This window comes from Chrysemys picta, chromosome 4 (genome assembly GCF_011386835.1).
Source record: "Chrysemys picta bellii isolate R12L10 chromosome 4, ASM1138683v2, whole genome shotgun sequence".
Taxonomy (NCBI): Eukaryota; Metazoa; Chordata; order Testudines; family Emydidae; genus Chrysemys; species Chrysemys picta.
In genome coordinates, this window is record NC_088794.1 from 87,524,330 (window position 1) to 87,536,857 (window position 12,528).

Here is a 12,528-nt window from a genome sequence, read left to right on the forward strand (position 1 = left end):
TGCTGCGTGATCAAACGGACATGCTCCGGCGTCTGGTGGAGCTTCAGGAACGGCAGCAGCAACACAGAGTGCCGCTGCAGCTGCTGTATAACCTCCCTCACCATGTTCCATAGACTCCTCACCCAGACGTGTAAGAACGTGTGTGGGGGGGAGAGGCTCCATGCACTCTCCCACTCCACCCCAGTGGACAGCCCAAGCAAAAGGCTGTCATTACTTTGAACTTTTTGGGGGCCTTTTCCTTCCCTCCTATTCTCTTCCCAAACCCCACCCGGGCTACCTTGTCAGTTCTTTCCCTATGTTTATAATCAATTAATAAAGAATACATGATTTTTAAATGATAGTGACTTTCTTTCCTTTGAAAGCAAGCTGTGATCGAAAGGGGGAGGGTGGTTTGCTTACAGGGAATGAGTCAATCAAGGGTGCAGGTTTTCAACAAACAGAACTTTCACACCGTAGCCTGGCCAGTCATGAAACTGGTTTTCAAAGCTTCTCTGATGCGCAGCGCTTCCTGGTGTGCTCTTCTAATCGCCCTGGTGTCTGGCTGCATGTAATCAGTGGCCAGGCGATTTGCCTCAGCCTCCCACCCCGCCATAAAGGTCTCCCCCTTACTCTCACAGAGATTGTGGAGCACACAGCAAGCAGCAATAACAATGGGAATATTGGTTTGGCTGAGATCTGAGCGAGTCAGTAATGTGCGCCAGCGACCCTTTAAACGTCCAAATGCACATTCTACCACCATTCTGAACTTGCTCAGCCTGTAGTTGAACAGCTCCTGACTACTGTCCAGCCTGCCTGTGTATGGCTACATGAGCCATGACATTAAGGGGTAGGCTGGGTCCCCAAGGATATCTATAGGCATTTCAACATCTCCAATGGTTATTTTCTGGTCTGGGAAGTAAATCCCTTGCTGCAGCCATTTAAACAGAGTAGTGTTCCTGAAGACATGAGCGTCATGAACTCTTCCCGGCCATCCCACGTTGATATTGGTGAAACGTCCCTTGTGATCCACCAGTGCTTGCAGCAGCATTGAAAAGTACCCTTTGCGGTTTATGTACTGGCTACCCTGGTACTCTGGTGCCAAGATAGGGATATGAGTTCTCATCTATTGCTCCACCACAGTTAGGGAATCCCATTGCAGCAAAGCCATCCACTATGACCTGCACATTTCCCAGAGTCACTACCTTTGGTAGCAGCAGCTCAGTGACTGCTTTGTCTACTTGCATCACAGCAGCCCCCACAGTAGATTTGCCCACTCCAAATTGATTCCCGACTGACCGGTAGCTGTCTGGCATTGCAAGCTTCCACAGGGCTATCGCCACTTGCTTCTCAACTGTGAGGGCTGCACTTGTCTTGGTATTCAGGGCAGGGGAAAGCAAGTCACAAAGTTCCATGAAAGTGCCCTTACGCATGCGAAAGTTTCGCAGCCACTGGGAATCATCCCACACCTGCAACACTATGCAGTCCTACCAGTCTGTGCTTGTTTTCCGGGCCCAGAATCAGCATTCCACGGCTATAACCTGCCCCATTAACAGCATGATCTCCAAAGCGCCGGGGCCCGGGGTTTGATAGAAGTCCATGTCCATGTCCTCATCACTCTTGCCGCCGCGCTGCCATAGTCTACTCCTCCTCTCCTGGTTTTGCAGAGTCTGGTTCAGCATAAACCGCACGATAACGTGCGAGGTGTTTACAATGTTCATGACTGCTGTCTTGAGCTGACCGGGCTCCATGCTTGCCGTGGTATGGCGTCTGCACTGTTCACCCAGGAAAAAAGGTGCAAAATGGTTGTCTGTCGTTGCTTTCCCGGAGGAAGAGGGAGAATGTACTCAGAACCACCTGCGACAATGTTTTTGGCCCCATCAGGCATTGGGATCTCAACCCAGAATTCCAATGGGCGGAGGAGACTGCAGGAACTATGGGATAGCTACCCACAGTGCAACACTCCGGAAGTCGACGCTAGCCTCGGTACATGGACGCACACCGCCGAATTAATGTGCTTAGTGTGGCCACATATACTCGACTTTATAAAATCAGTTACCAAAAATCGAATTCTGTAAATTTGGAGTAATCCCGTAGTGTAGACATACCCTGTGTCATGTGCAACTCACAGGCCCTGGCCTTATTTCCTTCTACAACAAAAGGACCAGAAGAGGAGGAAGCAACTCACCACCTCAACCTCAGGAGCAGAGATACTGGCAGCTCTTGGCCTGATCCTCTTCTCCAGCAACTTGGGAGTCCAGCTGCTCGTGCCTAGAGCCCTAGAAACTGAGAGTCCAGCCCTGGAGAAGGAACACCTCACATTATACTTGGAGCAGCAGCTCCAGGGGCCTGATGCTGCTCCCTCTTACACCAGGATAAATCAGGAGAAATTATTAAAGTCAGTGAGGTTACACTGCTGTAAAACTGGTGTAAGCAAGAGAGAATCAGGCACTTGCAGGACCTCTGCACACACAGCCTGTGCTCCTAGCAGAGTCTTCAAGAACTGCATACATCTTGGGTGATCTGCTGATTTTGGGAGGCAACCCTCCTGCTTCCTTCAGAGGAGTATGTGCAGGACCCTGTGCAAGAGTTTCCAGACCCCTATGCAGACTTTTCCTACAGAGAAGAGGGTTTGAGTCATGATCACTGTTCTAAAAGTCATCTGTCATAAAACGCTCACTTGTGCAATGCAGTGTGGCAGCACCATCTGCTGGCTATGATAGGTAGCAGGTATGTTTTCTTTAGGGATGACCCTTTCACAGAACTCACAGATGACAGGTTAGCGGTTGGGGTAGTGCCCTACGAGCTCCTTAAAATGAGGATTAATTGTGCTCTATTAAATGTCCCAGGTATCACAGACTAGCCCTTACCATGCATGAGCAGGGCTCCCCCAAGCAAAATCAGACTGCGATGCCAGGTAAAAGGGGAACAGCTTCATTCCCTTTCCATGTACAAAGAGAGAATTTTAGAACGATGGGTTGGAGAACTAGTAACAATAATACATGGCTCTAGTGTGCCCATCAGCAGAGTCTCTCAAAGCACCTTCCAGGCATTAATAATTGCCCCTCACACCACTCCTTTCTGTATTGTTAACACCATTGTGCAGAGGGGGAAGCTGAACTGTAGAGGTTAAGCGACTTGCCCAAGGTCTCGGAAGTGGCAGAACTACAGACTGATCAGAGCAGGTCTGACTTGCAGTCCCATGCTGGGTCATACACCCTGATAGAGCTCTCCACCCACAACTGCTTTTCCTCAATCCTTAAGACACTGGTAGTCTAAAAGTATTAAACACATCAGGGTTATCTGGGAGTTACCAGGGGATGCTGTGTAAAGAAAAGGAAGGGTTTCTGGGAGACAGCACCAGGCCATGACACTAGGCTGAAGTGAGTCCAGATTAGCCCCATCCTCCAACCTGTCAGAAATCCCCCTTCCTTGTTAGTGTTTTTGACACCATGTAATATTTTTGTCCACTTTATGTGGGTATATTCGATAGTCAGAGAAACTCAGGGGGAGAGAACAAACTTTTACTAGTTTCTGCGCAAAGTTTCCCTACAACTAACAACATGCATTTCTCCAAGATCCAACTGCCTGTATACTAGGGCTCCCCCTCCCACCATTGCTATCACCGGTGGCGTTGCCAAAACGTTCTAGTGTTGAGAAGGGCAGCATAGGGGGCAGCACAGCCCAGGGCTTAGAGATTTCAGTGGGCTTATCCAGCTACGTAAGGTCAACTGACCCATCGTTTGTGAAGTTTGTTGAGAAATTTGGAGTCTTTGTATGAAAGTTGCTTTCTAAATATCAGCTACTGTTAGAGGATATGGTATGCAATGTGAGGACCTTGGGGTTGGGGTGGGAAAAGGAGCTGTCAGCCATTTGAATAACAGACATGGTTTTTGCACTATGACTAGATATGGCTTTTAAAATGTCCCAATATAGATCTTACAAGAGGGAAAAGCAAATGAATGCAGAAGAAGGTGGGATGTGGGTAGGGAGTCTGCAGAAAGAAAGGCAGAATCATTCTAGCAAGCCCGGAAGACCAATAAATGTGGTCAGAAGTGATTCCTGGATTTTGTTAGAAATGGCCTTGGCAGTTAGAGGAAAGGAGTTCAGGAAATATTTTAACAGATAAGAGGCTAGAATTTTGATCACACAGCTTTTTAATTACACATTCATTGGAAATAACAGCTATGTGGAAAACAAGGAGAGGGACATGTCTTTGAGATATGGCATCTGAAGTTTTTCTGGACTAAACCTTAGGAAAGAAAGAAGCCAAATATGACAAAAACAAACATTTTGAACTAGAGAGTATGTGGGTGTAGGGTTTAACCCTGGCTCCTCTGAAGCACAGCATGCATCCATGGCCACAAATGTATAGGGCCGGGTGTGAAAAGAGCTCAAAAGCAGATTTTCAAGCTCTCAGCACTCACAATTAGGGCAGATTTTCAAATGTGCTCAACTCCCACTTTGTCCCCTCAAGGAGAGCCAGATTTTTAAAAGTGCTCAGCATTCCACAGCTCCCACCGTGGCCAGATTTTCAAAAGAGCTCAATACCCAAGGTGCCCCAGCATGTTGAGCCGTTTGGAAAACTGTGGCCACAAAGGCTGGGTTGTTCTAAGGTGCCCACATGCCACTGAGTTTCAGTGGGAGTTGGGCATCTTACCTTCTGAGGCTCCTTTGAAAATCGCAGAGAAATCACGGCTTTCAGTGGGAACTGGGCCCAAGGCCTTTGGCACCAAAGCACAAGTCCTTGCCACTATAGTTCAAGGAATAACTCTTAACCATAGCTGTGAAATGCAAAGCCTTCAGCAAATTCAGCCTCTTCCCCTTAGTATTTCTTCTGCCTCTCACTTTCCTTCCCCATTTCATTCTGTATCAGTGAAGTGCCAATGCCTGCTTCAATCCTCACCATTGCATGGACATCTTCAAACAACTTCCTTTCCCCCAGCTCTTGTAGGTGGAAGTGGAATTCCTGTATTTCCAACATTACCTGCACAGCACCAGCAGCAATGCCCCCTACTCCCTTCTCTCTTGACCTCCCATGGGCTCAATCTAAAACCCTGAGTCTGGCCAAAACTGTCAAAACCGATTTGAGGTGCCTGCATTTTGGGATGCCCCACATTATAAGTCTCCTTTTCAGAGGCGCTGAGCACCTGCAGAACTTACTGACTTCAGTTAGAGCTGTGGGTGCTCAGCACTTTTAAAAATGGGGTGCAAGATGGCTCAAATTGGGTACTTAAAAACGGAGGCACCCAAAATTGAGTGGGTCCTATACCTGGAAAGAGCAAAATCATCGCCCTCCCACCAGGGAGCACTGGCTGTATATCGAAGGGCATGCAAAGGAGCCAGCATAAATGTGACTGTTGGGCTTAGTCTGAACTCAGTCTCCCACCTCGGAGTCTCTAACTATGCACTTCCTCCACCTTTTGTCTGTGTGCGCACACAGGCACAGAGTGCAGGGCTTGTTCTTCAAACCTGGGACCTCTGGAGCTAAGTGCATGAGCCTGTACTGCATGAGCTAAAAGCCATATGGCCCTTAGTTAAGGCTGTAGAGCAGACTAATTAATCTCTCTCTCTAAGTGGTCTTGGTGCCACTAGATGGGACAGAACACCACACCCAGAAGGTGTGTGGGTTACACGCCTAACACTGCCCACCCCAGCAGGCACTGGAGAAGAGGCTCAAAGCTGCCATCGGTTCTCTTTCGCTCCCCCACACGCACCCTTTTCCTAATTTGCTCTTTTATCTTGAACTGCTCTCAAAACACTCTCCTACATTGGGACAACACTTGGATCCGAATCCAGATCTCAGGCTGCAGCTCAGGCCCAACCCGGCTAAAATCCAATATGGGACAACTTATGTTGACTAACAAAGGAGAGAACAAGGAAAAAGATTTGATAGTGTTTGTGGTAAGCAGCCATTACATGATACAAAATCATTATTCAACTCCTATGAAACGCTTATCCTTTTATTTAAAACTCTTCATTACTCCTGAAGAGTGGGTTTCACCTTACTCTCTCTCTTTCCTTATCACTAGCTCATTCTCCTAAGCCCTGCAAATCAATAGTAGTGATTGTCCTTTAGACAGCTTGAGCATATCCAGATATACGCAGCTGCTATTACCTAGCATTTCACTACAGCATATAATTTGCCCTAGTTTATATTTCGGGCTACAGGCTAACTAACCCTTTCACTTCACTCTCAATGCTGCCTCTTTGTGGTGACTGAATAGTTCTGTTGTCTGGAGTCAGTATATCCGCTCTGTCCCATCCATTACATTGACATGTGTATGGTGCACTGATTGTGCCGCCATCTCTAACTGCAGCCTTCCCTTTGGTGTAACTGCTCCAATCAGTGTTAGTTCCTGGTAAATCGCCCCTGGGTGAAAGAGGACCAGCTCTCCTGTAGATCTGTAATCACAGCGGGAGGAGGAGAAACTGATTGCAGGGTTGACAGGAAGGGAATTGTGCCCTCAGGTACCTTACACAGAGCCTTCAGTCTCAAAACAAAGAATGACAAAAAGGGGGAGGGAGGAGGAAACATGCCTGAAATGAAATGACGCTTAAGTCATTGCAACATACCTGAAGCCACAGAGAAACTACATAACGCTCTGTGGTCTCTCAGAACATTATGGCAGCAGCGAGAGCCAACAGAACAGAGAGCTTCTTGCTCCAAAAAGCACAGTCCTTTATCACTTCAGTTAGCTGAAAAATTCTGCCAGTGTATTACCATTGTAATTACTGGGGCAGGAAAGGGAAAGATTGCAGTTACCCTAGCTGCAGTTCAAAGTGAGCAACAGCAATTCTTGTTTGAATCCCTGGAGCACCGCATCTGAGAGTTAGGGCTCTGTGGACTCTGTCCTTTCCAGTCCAGTCTCTATTCAAGCAACCCTCGTGGGTTTCCAGGCAAGGCTCAGCTAGTGTCTCTCTTTGGGGCCCTGTTGCACTGGTTCCCTGCCCACCTGCTGTTACCACCCCAAAAGTCCTACATAGACCTGCACCCAAGCTGTAATGTCTGGCAGTCACAGCCTATTCCCCATGCAGCTTTGTCCACAGTTCCTGGGGCTTCTCTCCAGCTCCCTACTGCTGCTGTGCAGCTCTTCAGCTCCCCTTCAGCTCCTCCTTGCCATGCAACCACTGCTCCCAAAACAGAGCACACTCACTTCCTGGTTCACGACCCTTCCCCTTACCTGGCCTGGGCAAAGTGCTGTGGGGAGGGGGCAGATGGGAGTTGTAGTCCCTTGCTTTGCAGGTGCATCACAGCATTATAGTCTATGGCACACAGTTGAGTGGTAGAAGGCCGTGCTACTGACCAACAGTTCATTACAGTGTTATTGCCATAGTGTTGAGCAGAATGATTGTCAGACAAAATGAAATAGGTGACTTTACTACGCATCAAGGTCAACAGTGATCAGAATTTAATTTCAGTTCAGGTCAAAGTGAGGTTTAGAGTTTACTGGCTCGTGAACTATAAGGTCCCATTGCCTGCTGCAGAAGCCAGTCTAAGGGTATGTCTACACAGTAATCACGGGGTATAATTGCAGTTCAGGTAGACATACCTGAGCTAGCTTTTATTTAGCTAGCACAGGTCTCGGAGTGGTGAAGCCACAGCAGCACAGCTTCAGTGTGAGCCAGCCACCCAAGTAATTACCCAAGGTCACGGGTGGGCTTCTACAGGCCACACTGAAACCTGTGTTGCTACAGCATTGTTGCTTCAGTACCCAAGCTAGCTAGATTAAAGTTAATGTGGGTGTTACGGATTCCCAAGGGTGCAACCTGGAACTGGGGTATTGCTGAGCCCTCTGTCTCACCAGCCTGGGCTCCCTTTCACACTGTGATGCTATGACAAGCTGCAAACCCCTCCAGGTCCTGCGCTTGCACAGACATCTACAGGCAGGGATACACCCAGCTGAATTACATGAATGCTTCTCCTAGCCACTCATGAACCAATAATAGAGAGACTCCAGCCAATTCCCCCAGCTCCCCAGCCGGACCAGTGTAAATCTATTACCCGGTCCGCCACTTCTACAAAGAAAGTGGACATGCACCAGCTTTTGTACACTGAGCAGATTCCCCAAGCACTTCAAGCAACACATTGTTTTAGGTAAAATATAAAACAGATTAACTAACTACAGAAAGAAAGATTTCAAGTGATTGTAAGTAGTAAGCGTACAAAGTTGTTACCTAAGAAATAAAAGTAAAATCGCAATCTGAGTTCTATAAACTAGACAGGATTTGAATCAATCAGTGTCTCACCTTGATGGTATAGTTCCTTCCTACACAGGCTGGGATCTTCCTTTCCAGCCTGGGATCACCTACCCAGCTCAGTCTTTGTCCTCCAGACACGTTCCCAGGTCTTGAGTTGCTGGGGGGGAGGAGGAGAGAAAGAGGCCAAATGATGATGTCACCTCCTCCTCTACAGGTTCCTCCAGCTTGCTGGAAAGATCTTTTGCTATGTGTCAAGCAGTGTCCATTGTTTTCATGCTACCTCTGAGAAGTCTTCATTGTACACAGATCCTGTGATAGTCCTTGGTAGTGTGGATTCCCCTTAATGGGCCATCAACACAGTCTGGCTTCTTCACTGTTGTACCTAAAAGGCTAGTTGAGGGTGTTTCCAGTTTCACAACATATTTCAGTAACATACACTTAGCAAAACTTCGTAACTCCACATACAATGATAGCACATACAATCCAACAGGATATTAATGTTCAACAGATCACGACTTTTAGAGTGATACCTCACAAGGCATACTTTGTGTAAAACATATCATAATCGTATCACCATGGTAAATATGAGGATGCCAGGGTGTTGTTTTGGGGTATAGAGTGTCACAGTGGGTATGTCTACATGAGCTGCAATCACACTCTGTGATTACAGTGTGGACATACCCTAAGCGTTGGCCTCTGGGGACTGGGGAGGCAGAGGGCTCAGAGCAGGAATATGAGCACATTTCGGAGCCCGTAAAGGGCAGTGATGTTCTTTGTAGGAATGAGAAAAATAGGACAAATTCTTGTCCGTTCCTAATTGGACACATACATTTTATAAACCTTGAAATTAAAGTGACATTTTTCAGAGGAAGGGCTGGAATAGATTTCAATGAATCTTAGAAGAACTTGTTAATAGATAGTCTTAGGGATATAAAATAATTTTTGGTTTAGTGAAGGTAAATCCAAAGCTCCTATTTACCCTCCTTTTCTTGTTTACTGTGGACACAAATTTGGAAAGAAGTCCTGAAGGAACAAAAAGATACTCCATCCCTGTAGAAATGCATTGTCTTTGTCTAATGGATACAAATATCTTCAGACATTGTGTGACCCAGAGTCCCATTGATGGTTCAGTATGGGCAGCTGCAGGAGGCAATATTTGAAATGGCTTGGCCACCTACCATCCTCTCTCTCTGTATACTTCTAAATGCACTGCCAGCAACACAACTATGTCCAATTTAGAAAAGGTACTCAGGACCATAAATGGCTGTCACAGATTGCCACCTCACATGGAGTTGCTGCCACTAGCACCCAGATTAAAACGTCAGTGTTACGTCTCAGAGGTAATAAAGATGTCTTCCTTTCTGTACATCAGTGGTCTCCAAAGTGGGGTGCACGCACCCCTGGCGGTGTGCAAGAGGATCCTCAGGCGTGTGTGGCAGGAGGAGCGTTTTTTTTTTTTTTTTTTTTTTGCTTTGGCAGTTCGGGCGGGAGTCCAAGGAGCTTTTGTTTTTGTTTTTGTTTTTGTTTTGCTTTGGCGTGGCAGGGGATGCGTGCTCAAAATTTTTTTACTGTTAGGGGTGCGCGATCAAAAAAGTTTGGAGACCACTGCTGTACATCACTAGAACATATGGGTGGGGAAAGAGTTAATGTCCATTCCCTGAAAACACTGATTCAAGATGCAGTGATAACATTTGGCCCCTATTTTTGACACTCTAATATGCTCTGATTGATGCTGTTGTTTCATCTTTGTTCTTGAAAGTGAGTTTTCCACATTAGTCTATGAAAATTAAATTCCCTCCATGTCATCACTCCAAAGGCAGTGATTGCAAGTACAGTCATACTCCACTAGATGGCTCTAGACAGACACTAATCCAGGGGTGGGCAAAATCCGGTCCACCAGCTGTTTTAAGCTGTTCCTCGAGTTTCTGCTGGGGAGTGGGGTCTGGGGCTTGCCCCACTCAGGCGCTCTTAATTCAGGCAATCGCTGCAGTTCCAATCTGCATCTCTCTCTGTTTTAGCTGCTGTGTCCTCCAAATAGACCTTAGTGATTCTGAATCTTAGTTCACTGAGTAGGGAACAAAGGGAAGGTGTGACTGGAGAAGATTATATTGACCAGCCTGTATATTGACTGCCTGAGACCAAAATGGGGATATCAGACCAAGAATAGGAGGAAGGCATGGGTGTGTGAGATATGTTGATCAGTATGGTGCTATACCCCTTGAACATGGTTGCTTCCCCCTTCCTCCTGGATTTTCCAGGTACAGGAGACCTGAGCTGGACAAGCTGCAACAAAGGGAGATGGGAAACCCAGACCCATGGGTTGATGTGCTGGTCAAGATTGAGCCCTTCAGCTGTTCCTGAGGACTAGCCAGCCCCGCCTGCAAGCCAATTAATAAGCTCAGAGGGTTTGCAGAACACTGTGATGGTCAGGGGCTTCTGAACTTGCTTTAGTTATAGAAGGAACAGTAAGTTGCAGCACCACATGGAAGTTTCTGACCAAACCTCTCAACCTTGCCAATGCCCCCAGACCCTGCCAGATTACCCAATGACCTCAGATATTAAGGAGGCTGGAGAAAGACTTTGTGAGTTTATGCTGAGGCTGGATTCCTTCTGTTAGCATCAAGATGCATGCTGCAGCTTCCTGCCTTACTGTGGCAGATGTCAGTAATTGCTACTGGGGAGAGCAGTTCTGTCTGGGACTGTAATGGGGGGGATGCCCTTGCCCCTGAAGAAAGAGGAATCAAGTGGGAAGGAAGTCTAATCTGAGGTTTGTGGAAATTAGTCCCATGACTGAACTGCAGATCATGGAGATGGTAACCTATAGCCTTCAAAATGCTGCCCTTATGAAAGAGTGCTCTATAACTTAATAGGGCTGATGCCACTAGGGCTCTGTCAAATAGGGCCCTACACAGATGATTTAGGGCCTATAGCATTTATTAGAGAATCATAGCACTGCTACAGAATTCTATAGATTGGCTTCAAAAAGCACACTGCTAAATTCCATAGGAAACTTCCATAAAGCATGGAGCAGATAGGAGATGGAAACTCAGTGGGGAATGGAATGGGGCCACTCTACCTCAAATTCTGTATTACAATGTAGGTAACATGCCATTGGATAGTTTGAGGCATTTGTATTATTTCTTGTTTTTATTCTGAAACTCACACCTTCCTAAATCCTTTCCCAGACACCCCCCCCAAGTCACATTCTGCCTTTTGGCTCCATCTACCCACCTACACTAGTTATATGGCCCATCTTACTGTAATATTTGAGTGACTCACCATTTTTATTGTTTTTATTTTTTATTGTAGAAAACTGCCATTAGCCTAATTTTACAGTAGAAGAATTGAGGCAGAGAGAGTAAGTGAATTGCCAATATCACATAAGGATTCTGCAGTGAAGCTAGGAAATGAACCCGATCTCCCAAATCACAAGCTAGCACCCTAACCACCAGACCATCCTTCCTCTCTGGATGACACTCTCTCTCCTTCCTGCCCCTCCCTCCTCTCTCTTTCTCCATCCTTGGGGGAAGATGTGGAAACAAACCATTGAGAGAGAACTGGTGCAGATACCACCTTTGTTCCTGGATCCTGCCCGTAGCTTTGGGAAGGCTTTTGACACTGCAGGCTCAATTGAGACTGAATAATGGGATTGCCTATCTTGGATGTTGATGGAGACTAGAGACTGTTGGAATTAGGACTACGTAACAGTGAAATCTGAGCAATTCAGAGCTGGAAGAGCCTTTTAGTCAGATGACTGAATTCTTTTGTTCTTCAAACATTTAACACAAACTCAAGAAAGGAAGTTTGTTAAAAGATTCCACACTTCCCCTTCAATTCCAAATCCACAGTTAGGGCCCATTAATCTTCCAGAAGAAACAGAAAACGAGATGTGATATTCCTAGTATTTCCTAAAGATAACCCTTCCACTCCCCCAAAATACCTTCCAGTCCTTTATGCATCGTAAAGGGGCAAAATACCCATTTTTAACAACTCATTCCAGATCACCTACTCCCCACAACAAAGTATAAAACAGTCTGAATTTAAAACCCCCACATTCCGTCTCATGTAATTAGTTTACACTTTAATGGTACCCACAGCTGAGGTGTTGCAATCCTATTAGTTCTCCAGTCAGCCATCAGTATAAAATGGTATAAACCCTCCAGTGTCGATGCAATTACATTGGTATGAAGATGCTTACATAGCACAGCTATTCCTGTATGGGAAGGAGAGTAAGCTATAACTGTACATAATTATATTGTTATAGCTGTGTCCACACTAAGAATTGCATTGGTGTAACTTTTTTTTTTTTTAAGTTATGCTACCTCTAACCAAAATAGTTATATGGGTACA